At 45.1% G+C, this 13,842-nt stretch overlaps 1 protein-coding gene and 1 non-coding gene across 4 annotated transcripts in view; one reads left to right on the top strand and one right to left on the bottom strand.

The window, feature by feature from the left end:
• NDUFAF6 (NADH:ubiquinone oxidoreductase complex assembly factor 6) overlaps positions 1-13,842 on the top strand; it is a 234,608-nt gene that overhangs the window by 214 nt on the left and 220,552 nt on the right. The gene's annotated exons all lie outside the window — the stretch shown is intronic.
• Positions 9,614-9,716, bottom strand: LOC123575411 (small nucleolar RNA U13). Its single transcript, XR_006700701.1, has one exon. It is a non-coding gene; the product is annotated as a small nucleolar RNA U13 (small nucleolar RNA).

Genomic DNA, 13,842 nt, shown 5'->3' on the forward strand with positions numbered 1-13,842 from the left:
GCAGGAAACGCTCGCGCCACGCCGCGCCCTCCCTTGCTCCCTCTCTAGTCCCCACCTCCAATTCCGGGGTCCCCGAGGGTAAAACCCCTCTTCGGAGAGGAGCCCGAGAACGGCATTACCCCTCCCCATGAGCGCGGTGGTCCCCGGGGACATGGCCGGGTGGGAAGAACGGTCGCCACCACGTGCAGGCCCCGGGCCTGCCTGCCGCGCCCCGCCCCGCCGCCGCCGCCAGCGCGCCCTGCGGAGCCCGCGCGAGCCGGCAGCGCGGGAGGGCGCCGTTCGCGCCCGAGCGCTGTTGGGAGGAGGCGGGCCCGACGCTCTTCCTTTACCGTTCCCGGAGTGTTTAAACTTAGGGGTCCCTTCGCTGCCTCTATGAATGCCCCCACAACTAGCGCACCCCAAAACTGCACATCATCAAGTCAGACTTGCAGCGGGTATTCCGCAAAGAGGTTTTGCGGCGGGAGCGGCGAGGCGGGGAACAGATCTGGGAACAAAGATCCCCCGGGTGGAGGAGCAGTGCGAAGCCCTCTCGGAGACCCGCGGCAGCTCGGGCGGGCCACGTCTGCCCCGGCCCTGAGCGAGCGGGAGGGCGAGCGGGCCGCGCCGGGGAGACGGAGCTGCGCGGGCGGGAGCCCTTCCCGAGATGCACCGGGAGGCGGCGCCCGGCGACTCCGGCTCCCGCCCGGTCTTTTGTGCTGCGCCGCTGGAACGCGCTTGAGGCCCGGGAAATAGCCGCCGCCGGACGGTCGCTTTGGGGCGGGCGAAGTCCTTTTCCACACTTTTTCCATTCTTCGTCTCGTGACGCCGACAAAGTAATTGTTTCTCTCCCTAATTTACCTGTAAGAGCTTTGCCCAAGGTGACAGCATCAGGAGAAGTTCATGCCTTGTCAGTCCCGAGAAACTTTCTGCCATTTCTAACGATTAGGATGGCTCTGGGCGGTGCAGAAGTTGCCTCCCTTTTGCAGTCACTCAAAACGCAGTTGCCGGTATAGCTAGCTTAAAGGTCCAACAGCATGATGTCAAGAAAAGGGGTCAGGGGTCTCCCAACAAGCGTCACCTGATAGTGAGCAGAACTGGTGGCCCTCGTGGTTGAATTTGATTAAATGTACTGAAAACCAGTATGTCGAGCGACGTTTGTGGGATTCATCTTTGAATGATGAATGTATGCTCAGTACTGAGTTAACTAGTAAATTGGTTTTAAAAGACACTGCTCTTATAAATGTCGTTTGCCATACTCTTGGCTATTACGTAAACAGAATACAATCATAGTAAAGGAGAAATTAGAAAATTCCAAGACTTCTTTGTGTGGAGAGGAATAGAGTGAATTCTCCCATATTACAGGTACCTGGTCAGTAGACAAGTGGGTCTGTTAAAAAAAGAGAAAATAAAGGGCGGGGGGCGGGTATGTTTGTTTTTAGCTTGCTTTTTTCCTACTTATCCGTTTTAAAATTCACCTAAAGTATTTTCCCCTATTGTACATGTAAAGTTAAAACACCATGGTAAATACACTGTTGGCCTCTACCATGCTTCTTTGGGGTAACTGTTTTGATCGCTCCGACATTCATTTTCAGGAGGAAAAAACCCCAGAAGATTCTTGGAGGCACAGGCTTAAAAAAAAAAAATTCAGGCTTAGCCCACCCATTTCTTTATTCTGTACATTTTCTTTAGTATATCTCCTCTGTCGAAGCTTCACAGATCCTTTTCTCTGTGCTACAGTTATGCTCATCTTACAGGACAAAAATTAAATGTCTTTTATTTCCAACTAGGCCTCGGAAATTGTTTTGTTCACCTTTTTATAGCCAGTATTCAGCAGTTCAAAGGCATAAATAGTGGGATTTGGGTAAATGCTGGTTTGAATTATGTGTAGGATATCCCATTACAAAACTTTAAGTCTCTAGGTTACCATGATGGATGATAGATGGATGGTGGAATTATTCCCAGTAAATATCAGACTCTTAAAAACATTAATAGACTCTATTTTTTAGAACAGTTTTAAAGAAAAATTGATCAGGTGGAACAGGACTTGCATATACCCACTCCCATCTCCCACCCACCACACATGCACAGTTTCCCCTGTTATTGACATCTTATAGTATGGCACATTTATTACCCTATGATGTGTTTGCTATTAATGAATCAATGTCGATGTGTTATTATTAACTAAAGTCCATACTTTATTCCAATGTCTTTAGTTTTTACCTAATATCTTTTTACTGCTCTAGGATCTCATCCAGGATAACCATAACATTTAGATGTCATGTCTTAGGTTCCTCTTGGCCATGGCAGTTTCTCAGACTTTTCTTGTTTTGATGACCTTGACAGTTTTGAGGAGTGCTGGTCAAGTATTTTGTAGACTAACCATGAGACAAAAACATCAGATGAATTCCAGTAGAGGAGTTGACTGGGGTTATGGGTTTGGGGAGGAAGATTATAGAGATAAAGTACCATTTCCACCACATCATACTAAGAGTTCATACCGACATCATGATTTATTACTATTGATGTTGATCTTGATCACCTGGCTGAGGTAATGTTTGTCAGGTTTCTCCGTTGTAAAATTATTCTTTTTCCTCCCTTTCCATACTGTGCTCTTTGGAAGGAAGTCACTGTGTGCAGCCCACACCTAAGGAGTGAGGAGTGATCTTTTTTAGGGTGAAGTATCTGTATTATTTTAATTTATTCTGCATTAGAGATTTGTCTCTTCTTCCCCATTCATTAACTTAGTCATTTATTCCTATCAGTATGCACTCATGGATATTCATTTTATAATTTGAATTATAATTCAATAATACTTTTATCTTGTTGGTTAGATTGTTCAAAACTTTCACCAAGGTATTTTTCACATGGTTTTATTGTCATGAGATTCATTTGAAGCTAAGCAAAAATGAATGGTGCTTAATGATAATCAGTATTTCTCACGTAACAAGAAAGGAATAAAACATTTTTTTCCCATTTAATGAAACTTGCTTATCCTTCATGCTTATCTAAAACATACCTAAAGGAAAAAAACACTTTGTATTTTAGTAGAGATGAGGTTTCACCATGTTGGTCAGGCTGGCCTTGAACTCCTGACCTCAAATCATCTGCCCGCCTCGGCCTCCCAAAGTGCTGGGATTACAGGCAGGAGCCACTGCACCTGGCCAATTTTTAAAATTAGAATCAGGTGAGGTGCAGTTTTAAAAACAATTTTATTGTTAAAATACATTTTACTATAAGATAGTTTTGACTTCACATACTATGTGGAAGGGTCATTGGGACCTCTAGATGTCCACAGAACACACTTTGAGAACTGCATAGATAGTTGCCCAAACCAGAATCCTGGGAGTGAACTTAGTCATTCCTTTCTTCTTTTTTTCTGAGCTCCATAATCATAGTTAATATTTCCTGGGTAAGATAGTGTGCTAGGCTGTACCCCAAGCCTTCACATACTATTCACTCCTTCCGTCTTCCACCAACACTATGAGACAGGTGCTAGTGACTATCATTCCTGGTTTATAAATGAGGAAGCTGAGGCACAAGTGTAGTTTGCCCAAGATCCACAGTAGAGTCTAACTCCAGCTCCCCTGTGCTGTGCTGCCTCCATTTATCACCAAATTCCTTTCTGTTCTGTTTCCAAGTCATTTCCGTATTCATGCTTTATTTCCCTCTGCCTTATTTCAGGACACCATTCTCTCTTCAGTGCAATACTCTTCTAACTGGTTTTCCTGACATGCATTGCCCCTTGCCGTCTGCCTTCCAACCTATTGCCAAACTGCCCTTCCAAAGCACAGATGCCACTCCTTAAAACCTTTCTGTGCCTCCAGTTGGATTAACAGTCAAACCCCAAAACTTAAACACACAAGACCTCTTGCGCCCAGGAGATCCCCCTACATGGAGCTCTCCACATCCCTTGCCCTTCTTACCTTGGGACCTTGGCACCTGCACCTAATTCTCCCCACCTCCATTGCCTTTCCCCAGCTAGATCCCATTTATTCATTAATACTCAAACACTGCCTTTTCTAGAAAGTTGTCTTGCCCTGTTCTGAAGTAGGACTTTCCTTTATACCATCTGTTCTCCAACTTATGCTTGCCTCTACCCCTGCTTGTGTCTGCCAGGCTGTAGGGAGCCCCTGAGGGCAGGGGCTGTCACTTTCAGGGCTGGCCTGCAGCCTGGTGGACCCCAGCCCTCTTTGTGGAATAAATAGAGGGGAGGGGGCAGAAGTGTGCTCTTGGGGTGGCCCTTGGAACCTAACTCCAGGAAACACTTCCTTGAAAGAGCTTCACAGCTGGCACCTTGGAGGGCTCAGCAGGGTGGCAGCAGAGCACTGCCTCTGCTCCTGAGCTCTGAGTACACCAGAGGCACCAGGGAGTCTAGGCAGATGAGCCTCTGGCTCTGCCAGCGCTGCGCTTGGCTGCCACCTCAGAGGGAGGGCCCTTAAGAAGGAAGGCATTGTAGATTGTGAGACGTAGACAGCACACCTCAGAGATGGTCAGTTCAGCTCCTTCATGATTCCTGAAACTCCACAGTGAGGAGAGAGAACAGAAAAGTTGGGCAGTGATGGAAATCCAGAAGCTCTGGGAGGTTGGAATAGGTGGGAGGGCACAGAGTGCTCTGGCCGGGGCCCTGCTCTCCACTGAGGAGGATGTGGAAGTCACCAAGAAACACTGTTCTCTGTCCCCAGAGTTTGAGTTCTGTTGGACTGGGGAACAGAGGATAAATGTGGAATGGATAACTATTGTTAAGCATGATGCAAAAGAAAAGATGATATGGCGGAGGGGACTGCAGGGGCGGGGAGTGATCTGGGGAGGACTCACAGAGGAGGTGCCATTTTATTTAGTTCAATCATTAATTCAACAACACTAGGGCACAGTGAAGCTAACAATTCCTGCCCTTTAGAGCTTAAATCTAGTGTAAGGGAGGGGGAATGTCATAGAAACTAATAAATATGTCAGATAGTAATAAGAACTAAGATGAAAAATAGGAGCAGGGTAACAGATAACAGGAGATGCTATGTTAGCTCTTCAGGGAAGGTCTCCTGGTGAGACATTTGAGCAGAGAACTATGAAGAGAGAATAAGCCATGCAGATAGGAAGGAAGAACTTCCTAAGCAGAGGAACAGAAAGCCCGGAGGACCTTGGCATATTTAGTGCACAAGGAATTTCGTATGGCTGGAATGTAGTGAGCAAGGGGGTGATGGAAGGAGATGCAGTGGGAGAGAATGTTTTAAAAGCATCCAGCTGGCTGCTTTGTGAAGCATAGACTCCAGCAGGGGAAAAGAGTAGAAGCAGGGAGACTGGATAGGAGATGGGTGCAATGCAGGGAAGGGGATGGTTTGTGGGAGCAGGCTGGGTGGTGGAAATGGGGAGAAGCACACAAAGGATATACGCTGAAAGTAGAGCTGTGCTGATGGATAGATTGAGGCGACAGAGACAAGTAAAAGGCAAGCAACTAGATGGGTGAATGGCTGTCACTCAGAGGAACAGCTGTGGGGTAGGACAGAATCAGGAGTTGGTTTTGGACAGGTTAAATGTTTTAAAATTTCCTCTACATTTTATTGTTATTATTTTGAGACAGAATCTTGCCCTGTCACCCAGGCTGGAGTGCAGTGGTGAGATCTCAGCTCACTGCAACCTCTACCTCCCAAGCGATTCTCATGCCTCAGCCTCCTAAGTAGATCATATTACGGGCATGCCATCACCATGACTGGCTAAGTTTTTTTTTTTTTTTTTGTATTTTTTGTAGAGTCAGGGTTTCGCCATGTTGACCAGGCTGGTCTTCAACTCCTGGCCTCAAGTGATCCGCTGGCCTCAGCCTCCCAAAGTGCTGGGATTGCAGGCGTAAGCCACTGTGCCCAGCCTATTATGAAAAATTTTAAACATCCAGCAAAGTTGAAAGGATTTTATAATGAATACCCATATGCCATACTACCTACATTCCACTATCAACATCCACTATGCTTACTTCATCACAGATCTCTCCATCTATCCATCCATGATTCCATCTTATTTTCTGGTGCATTTCAAAAAAAAAAAAAAACAAACAGGATATATCAGTACACATCTCCCTAAGTACTTTAGCATGCATAGCATTAGCAGTTCAATATGAAATGTATAGCCTGGGCGTGGTGGCTCCCACCTGTAATCCCAGCACTTTGAGAGGCCAAGGCAGGTGGATCACTTGAGACCAGGAGTTCAAAACCAGCCTGGCCAACATGGTGAAACCCTATCTAAAAAACAAAAATTAGCTCAGCATGGTGACCCACCCATGCCTGTAATTCCAGTCACTCCGGAAGCTAAGGCACAAGAATTGTTTGAACCCAGGAGGTGGACATTGCAGTGAGCCCAGATCATGCCATTGCACTCCAGCCTGGGTGACAGAGTGAGGTCCTGTCTCAAAAAAAGAAAAAGAAAAGATAAACCTTAGGTATATAATCTTAATAAATAGACTTGTGGAACCCAAACTCTTGTCAGGTTGTGGAACATTACCATCACAGTGTTTTTGAATTTCATTCATGTTGTTGCATGTATCCGTACTTTGCTCCTTTTTATTGCTTAGTATTCCATTGTATGGATATATGCTACACTTTGTTATTTTTAAATTATTAGCTATTGTGAATAAAGGCATTGTGAACATTCTTGTATGTCCACAAGGAAGCCTTTTTATGGACATACATACATTTTTTTTTTTTTTTTTTGAGATGGAGTCTCACTCTGTCACCCAGGCTAGAGTTCAGGGGCACCATGTCAACTCACTGCAACCTCCTTCTCCTGGGTTCAAGCAATTCTCCTGCCTCAGCCTCCCTAGTAGTTGGGATTACAGGCACCCACCACCATGCCCAGCTAATTTTTATATTTTTAGTAGAGACTACTAAATGGGGTTTCACAATGTTGGCCAGGCTGGTCTTGAACTCCTGACATCAGGTGATCCGCCCGCCTTGGCCTCTCAAAGTGCTGGAATTACAGGCGTGAGCCACCGCGCCCAGCCCGTGTTCATTTCTTTTGAACATATACCTAAGAGTGGAATTGTGAGGTCACAGGCTAGGTATATATTTTATTTTGAGAACTAATAGGGGCTGGGTGCAGTGGCTCACACCTATAATCCCAGCACTTTGGGGAGTGGAGATGGGAGGATTGCTTGACACTAAGAGTTCGAGACCACCCTGGGCAACCCTCGCTCCACAAAAAATAAAGAGGTTAGCTGGGTGTGGCGTTGTGCCCCTGTGGCCCTAACTACTCAGGAGGCTGAGGTGGGAGGATCACTTGAGCCCAGGAGGTCGAGGCTGCAGTGAGCTGAGATTGCACCACTGCACTCTAGCCTGGGCAACAGAGAGAGACCCTGTCTGGAAAAAAATAAAGAAAACAACAACAAAACTGGCATAGTTACAATGAAGTACAGCCGTGTGTATCAACCAGGATAAATCTCAGAAACAATGTTTTTCAAAAACAAAAGCAAATTATAGGTCGTGTTCAATATGATACCATTTATATAAAATTTGAAAGCATGTGATACAAATTACATGTAGTTGTAGATACATACTTATGCAGTAATAGCATAAAAGCATGCTTCACCAAAGTAGTCATCAATTTCAGGACAGTGGCATCTTGGGTGGGGGGAGGTGATGAATGAGATCACAGGGGTTTATAATAGACTTCGGCTATATCTGTAGCATTTGTATTTCCTTAAAAGCATCTGAAACAAGTAGGGTAAAATGTTAATAGTTAATAAACTGAGTGATGGATGCACAGAGATTAATCTCTACTTTTTGGTTCTGTTATTTGGTAACTTGTTAGTTTTTAGGGTGCTGTTTCTGAACTATTTACTCACTACCCCCAACCCCCATCCACCCTGCAACCCCTAATTCTGTAGGTAATTGAGGCTGGGCTGAATCAGGATGTGTGGGGCGGACAGCACTGTCCTTTCCCACTCTTGTGACTCCCTCTTCTTAGAGACCCGGGGCAGAGCACCTCTGCCCTGCTCCTGGCTCCCTAGCCCTGAGATAACTTCCAGGCCTTCCTTCCCCTCTTGGTTCCTAAATCTAGGTCTGTGAACTGGGACAAGCTGTCCTTCCAATCCCAGTTCCAAACCTTGCTTAACATTGAACCTTGAACCATGTTTTAAAATAATTTGTTCTGTTCCATTGTTTTTCTTCAGAGACTCTAACTTTATGCAGTTTCATTTGCCTATCACTTCTCTAATGATTTTAAGTTTCTATATTTTACTTAATTCTGTTATGTCTTCCACAGTACCTTTCACAGTAGTGTCTCTTCTCCCTTGTGTTCCTTGTAATTTGTTTTTTTTTTTTTTTTCCTGCAGTGTTTCTGTATTTCTGTCCCATTTCTTTCCTAAAGCAGTTTTTAATCTGCCGGCTCCTTTTTCGTGCCCTCCTGTGGTTTGTCACCTTCTGCTGCCTGACCACCCCTTCCTTGAGTTCTTTATTTCTGCTTTGTCATCTTCCTACATAACTGTCATTGCCTTATTACATTTTGTTTGAATCATAATAGAATATTGGGTTAAAATTTTCTTCTTCTGACCGGGTGTGGTGGCTCACGCCTGTAATCCCAGCACTTTGGGAGGCAGAGGTGGGCAGATTACCTGAGGTCAGGAGTTCGCGACCAGCCTGGCCAACATGGTGAAACCCTGTCTGTACTAAAAATATAAAAATTAGCTGGGCCTGGTGGTGCATGCCTGTAATCCCAGCTACTTGGGAGGTTGAGGCAGGGGAATCGCTTGAATCTAGGAGGCAGAGGTTGCAGTGAGCTGAGATCGCAGCATTGCACTCTAGCCCAACTGAAGGAGACTCCATCTCAAGAAAAAAAAAGTTTTTTCTTCTTTGTGGCAAGATTTTTTGGATGAGTTTTCTTTCTGCAGGGAGGAAGTTTTGCCACTCTTTTTCAGATTTTTTTTTTTTTTTTTTTTTCTGGGAGAACCTTTTGTGGATTTAAAAAATCTTTTTTTTTTTTGATGGGTCGGATTTTTCTGAGCCAACAGTTAGCAATTGAGTCCTGTGAGGTGAGAGGGGAGGCAGCTTTCCTTGATTCTCAGCTCGAGGGCTCCCTCCTCTGTTGTAGTGAGGCCTACTCTTTACTGAATGGCACCTCTGTGTAGCCAGACCTCCTCTAACTTGAGGATCCTAACCTCACTTGGGTGGGTTTCACGAAGCCCAGAACTTCCCTGGCCCTTCCCCAGCCTCTGATTCGGAGGCATCCTGCCCCTTCCTGCCAAGGTACTCCTCTGTCTGTTGGAAGCTGTACTTCCCAAAGCTACCTGGGTGTCCTCTAGGCACTCTGGTGATTTCCTTCTTCCTCTCCTAGTGTTCTTGTCCTCTTCCTTCTTGGCCCTGCTCACAGTGGTTCCCATCCAGGGTGAGTCCTCTCCTCTTGGGGTTGAATTTTCCTGGAGATGGCTGAATTTCCACCACCAGCTGGACTCCTGTGCAGCTTCTGGTGTTTCCTATGGCACCTGCCCACACGTTGTAGATTACTGTGCTGGTTTGGGGGTGACACTACACACAATGTGAAATTTGTAAACTTTGTCACTTCCTCATTTCACCGAAGATACAGTTTGTAGGTGTTTCACACCTTCATTCTTGTTGCCCTGTAGATTTTTTTTAAAAAATTATTTATATTTTTTTCATGTCAGATAGGTAATGTACCAGCATCATAACAAGGTTCAAGGGTGGCACATCTCACCCGTGCACGTGAATACCCAGTCATCATGTTTATGAACTCCAAAGGATCACCCTACAGATTCTGAGCAAAGCTGTCACCATGCTCCCATCAGGCTGCTATAGAGTCCTTAGCAGGTATTCAAGGCCCTCCACAGTCTGCCCTGCCCTCTTTGGTTTTTCTCTGTTCTCTTTGGTATGACCACTGCTCCAGCTGAACTAATCTATTCACTATCCCAAGAACTTATCCCACACATCCCTTTCCCTGTGTCCCTGCTGTTCCCATGACTGCACTGTCACTTCAGGGCTTCCGTGTGGTAGCTGTTGTTTGTGGTGACCCCATATGTGTTTCTCCCCTCTCCCTTTCTGCTGGTGTGAGAACCTAACCCACCACTCACCAGCAGGGCCAGGTGTGTAAACCCAGTTTGTTGATTGTGGTACCCTTTCCCTTGGCAACAGGGATTGTTTCAGGAAAGGATAAATGTTCCAAGCAGGGCCAAAGTCCTCCCTCCACACAAGCTAGCCAGGAAGCCTGCCTCTTGCCTCTAGGGTCACTGTGTCAAAGAATGTTCACCTGGAGGACCTCCCATCTGCAGTACTAAAGGACATGCTGACACAGAGCAGAGGGAGTGTCCTGGTTTAAGTCCTGGATCCACCTTGGTGGTTCCTAGTAACGTAAGCCAGCCCATCACATTTTAGCTTAAGATTATTTTGAGTCAGTTTTGTCATGTGCAACTGAGAGAATCATGACAAATACACCTGACCTTGTTCTGCCATTGCCCCTGTGGTTTATCTATTTGTATACATTACACTATAGGGTAGTTGTGATTGCCTGTTTATTTGTCTGTGTCTCCCACTAAAAGTTCTTAATTGCACCATCACCATCATGTGTCCAGCACCTAGCATTGTGCCTGGCCAGTGTTGGACAGTAAATGAAAATTCAGTTGAAACTACATGTCTGCCTTACCAAATTCTTCCTCAGGGTCTTAGACTACCAAGTCCTTCATGAAGCCTTCCTGGCAAGTGAGAGAATGTAAGTAAAATGTCTCGCACTGTGACCAGCACAAAACAGTCTCTCACAAGAGCGGCATCCTTCTCTCCTGTGGTTACTCCAGCCAGAAGTGATGCCTTTCTCCTTGTAGCTCCTATATCTCATTTAATCAAATGGCATCAACTCATACTGTCTAATACTAGAGTTTGCATTTCTCTTAAGTTTTCAATGTGAATATAAATGCCAGGAAGCAAGGACTTTGCACAGTGCATCATGCTAAAGAATCTGCCGTTGTTGGACATACTTCTGAATGCATATGTGAGCAATAGTTAGAAGTTAGATGCAGGTTAGTGATCCATTATTGGCTGCAGGAATCTTCGTGCTGTGTGAGACACAGATAGATTCAAAGGACCCTAGAAAAGGGTAGAGCTCAATCATATGTTTGCAGAGTGTATGAATGGTGTTTGAAAATCTAAAGCCATAACAGCTTACCGCAGCCAAAACATAGCTGTGATTATCCCATATACCCAAACATCTCACTCCTTGGTAAAAGCTGCTACTTGTCCAAGTTGAATAATTGGAATGAGAAATGAGGTGAGAAAGTCAGAGTTTATCATGCCTTCAGTTCTGATAAGGGGAACTGAGTACTACCAAGAGAAGGGGCCAGAAGCTCTGGGTCTAGAACTTTGTCTCATACGTCTCATATCAGCCTCATACTTTTCTTTGCCTGTGTCTTCCATATGTAATTAGTAATAGTCTGGTTGATTCAGCCTTTCATTTTTTAGTCCTGTGACATATCCCTCAGGAGGTACTGAGAACATGTGCCTGTGAGTCAGCCTTTCTAATAGAATGTGAGCTCCAGAAGGCCAGGGACTTGGTCTGCTTTGTTCATTGCTGAATCTCCAGTACCTAAAACAGTGGCTGGCCCCTATGTATTGGATCATAGCAGGTACTACATTCATCTCTCTACTAGGGTGAGTACAGTTTATTTCCCTTGTGTGTGCCTTGCTAAAATATTTATGTTTAAATTTCTGTATTTGATACACATTGTGAAAGGACATTTTCAAGTCTAAGTCCCATGACGTAAGTGTGACTGTGACTCCCACTAAAAGCTCTTAATTGCACCATTGTGTGCTCAGTACCTCGCATTGTGTCTGGCCAGTGTTGGACAGTAAATAAAAATTCAGTGTTTTATTCACTGAGGTATATAGTGCCTAAAACAGAAGACATTCCATAAATATTTGTGGAATGAATGACTTAAATATTTGATTAATGAAGTTTAAGTTGAGCAAAGAAATGAGAACTAGTAGCTTGGATTTACTAAGAATACTATGCCACGTTTATTTGTTTGTTTATTTTTAAAGACAGTCTCACTCTGTTGCCCATGCTGGAGTACAATTGTATGATCATAGCTCACTATGGACTCAACCTCCTGGGCTCAAGCAATCCTCCCACCTCAGCCTTCCAAGTAGCTGGGACTACAGACGTGCACCGTCTTCCCTGGCTAATTTTTAAATTTCCTGTCGAGATGGAGTCTTGCTGTGTTGCCCAGGCTGTCCTTGAACTCCTGGCCTCAAGTAATCCTCCCATCTCAGCCTCCCAAAGTGCTGGGATTACAGATGTGAACCACTGCTCCTGGCCTATGCTACATTTATTTTAACATTTTTATTGTTCACAAGTTATTTAACAGGCATCCCCTTACTTGAGTCTTGCAACAACCCTATGAGGTTTATTTTGCCAGATTTATAGCTGAGGAATAAAACTCAGGGGAGTTAAAGGGCTTCTCTAAGATTATTTAGCTTGCAGATTGGGACTTGAACCCAAGTCTTGACTCCTAATTTTGTATTTGTATGAATTCGTCCAAATGTCATAAGAAATTATCCACATTTTGTAACTAGAATTACAGAATCTGAGAAACAGAAGTGGCTTCGCACATCACAAATCCTGAACCCCTCATTTTTCAAAAGAGGAACATAAGAATTGGAAAGTTTATATATGTATCCAAAGGTACACATCCAGTTTAAGAATTTCAAAAAGCTGGCCAGGCACAGTGGCTCATACCTATAATTCCAGGAGTTTGGGAGGCTGAGGTGGGTGGATCACCTGAGGTCAGGAGTTCGAGACCAGCCTGACCAACATGACGAAACCCCATCTCTACTAAAAATACAAAACTAACCAGTGTTGGTGGTGCACGCCTGTAATCCCATCTACTTGGGAGGCTGAGCAGGAAAATCTCTTGAACCTGGGAGGCAGAGGTTGCAGTGAGCCGAGATTGCGCCACTGTACTCTAGCCTGGACAACAGAGGGAGACTCCGTCTCAAAAGAAAAAAAAGAAAAAAAACAAAGCACTTTGGGAGGCCAAGGTGGGCAGATCACAAGGTCAGGAGTTCAAGACCAGCCTGGCCAACATAGTGAAACCCCGTCTCTACTAAAAATACAAAAAATTAGCCAGGTGTGGTAGTGGGCGCCTGTAATCCTAGCTACTCAGGAAGCTGAGGCAGGAGAATCGCTTGAACCTAGGAGGCGGAGGTTGCAGTGAGCCGAGATCGCACTACTACACTCCAGCCTGGTGACAGAGCAAGACTCCGTCTCAAAAATAATTTTTTTTTTCAAAAAGCTGGCCAGGCATGGTGGCTCCTAGCATTTTGGGAGGCCAAGGTGGGTGGATCACTTCAGCCCAGGAGTTTGAGACCAGCCTGGGCAACATAGTGAGACCTCATCTCTAAAACAAATTTTTAAAAAATTATATATATATATATATATATGAATTACAAAAAGCTGGCTTCTCCAGCCAGTGCCTCTGTGTGTCACCTGGTTTCACTCAGCCTGAGAGAGTGCATTGAGCTTGTGAGAGACCAAGTTTCTGTCTGCTTTGTCTGCAGCAGAGGCCCCTGAAAACTAGGCCCCTTTCTGACAGGAGCATGGCCCTTCTTGGAGGAAACCATAATCTCGCCCTCATTTTTTTTTCCTTCTGTCTTGTATACCTTGCAGAGGGGTAAGGTGGGTGGGAGTTGTGGAAAAGGTATCCAGCCAGGGTTCCGTACTCCTGCCCATTTAGGAACTTTTTTTTTCTTTCTTGAGATAGAGTTGCTCTGTCACCCAGGCTGTAGTGCAGTAGCACCAGCTTGGCTCAATGCAACCTCTGTCTCCCGGGTTCAAACAATTCTCGTGCGTCAGCCTGCCAAGTAGCTGGGATTACAAGCATGT

This window comes from Macaca fascicularis, chromosome 8 (genome assembly GCF_037993035.2).
Source record: "Macaca fascicularis isolate 582-1 chromosome 8, T2T-MFA8v1.1".
Taxonomy (NCBI): Eukaryota; Metazoa; Chordata; class Mammalia; order Primates; family Cercopithecidae; genus Macaca; species Macaca fascicularis.